Below are 1,473 nucleotides of genomic sequence, written 5' to 3'. Positions count from 1 at the left end.
TTGCTGTTTGCATCCGCATGAGTGGACTCGTTGTTCCTTGGGAGGGTGTCTCTCCAGACTGAAAGGCAGCCCACCTTGGGGGTCTTTCAAAATCAAGGACAGGATCTTGAAGAGTGGTGGTGGCACACACCTTTAATGCCAGCATTCGGGAGGCAGAAAGCAGGAGGATCTCTGTGAGTTTGAGGCCAGCCTGGTCTACAAAGAGAGTTAAGATGTTATACCCGTGTCCATTGTGCACCACGAGGAAGGAGAGAGACAACACTATGGGTTCAAAGTCTTTATTAAATCACCACATAAGCAGGGTTAACTATCAATCAGGGCTGCACAACAAGGGCTCAGGAGCCTTGCTTTTCCTGGCAGCCCAGAGCAGGGACAGACGCGGGGTTTCATAAGGGCAAAACCATAAACACAGCTGTCAGGTTACAGTTACATTTTCCCCCCAGCAGGATTTAGGGAGTAGAGGCTTTCCTTAAGTGTTCCCTCATTGTCAACCAGCATAGAATGGAAGCCTTTCAGCCAACCAATCAGATTCATTTGTTCTTTCTCTTGTTAGAAACAGCCATAACGTTCTAGAGAACTAAGGGGCAATAACAGATCATTTCTGTTGTTGAAGGAGGAGGTTAGTCAGCCATTGGAAGGTTCCCAGTTCCCCTAAGGCTTGAGAGCCTGAACTTTTGTTTTGCCCTACTGTTAAAAGGGAGTCTGAAGTTAAAATGGCAGCGCTTAGGACAAGGGGCTTTTGCCTGCTCCCTTCGCTCTAAGAGGAGGACGGGAGAGACAAGAGTGGAAGATCTCCAGGGAATTTAAGAGTCGACTGTGCTTCAGTTTAAGGTACACATTAGGCAGATGAATAGTTATTGTATTATTCATTATTTCTCTCTATATGGGTTAATGTTGTATGGCACCTTTAAAAAACTGAAAACGTAAGTACTACATGTACAAGCAGAGGACATATAGGGATTATGGGGGAGGAGCAATTTAGAGATGGTCCCTATTTACAAAACTGTGAATTCCATTAACTTCCAAAGAGCTCCCCGCGCCCCTTCATTTTTGAGATAAGGTGTCATGTATACCAGACTGGTCTGGAACTTGTTATAGCTGAGGAAGACCTTGGACACCTGATTCCCCTGCTCTTTAGTAAACCAATCAGAAGATGCCCTGGCAGGGACACATCTTCACAGTGTACAAAAAGATTATTCCACAACACTTAACCATGTCTGTCAAGACTCTATTGCCAGATAACATCACATTCTTCAGGGGACACAATTCAACCCATTCTCAGGGACGTGTATCTGTTACTTTACTTTTATATTTTTTTGGAGAAAGAGTTTTTCTATGTAGCCCTGGATGGCCTCAAACTCACAGAGGTCCACCTGACTCTGCCTCCCGAGTGCTGAGATCAAAGGCATGAGCCATCATCACCTGGTGAAAATAAATCTTTAAAAAAAATAATCACAGCCGGGCGATGGTGGC

The sequence above is a fragment of the Microtus ochrogaster genome, linkage group LG2 (assembly GCF_000317375.1).
Source record: "Microtus ochrogaster isolate Prairie Vole_2 linkage group LG2, MicOch1.0, whole genome shotgun sequence".
Classification (NCBI taxonomy): domain Eukaryota; kingdom Metazoa; phylum Chordata; class Mammalia; order Rodentia; family Cricetidae; genus Microtus; species Microtus ochrogaster.
This window is presented reverse-complemented; position numbering follows the sequence as displayed.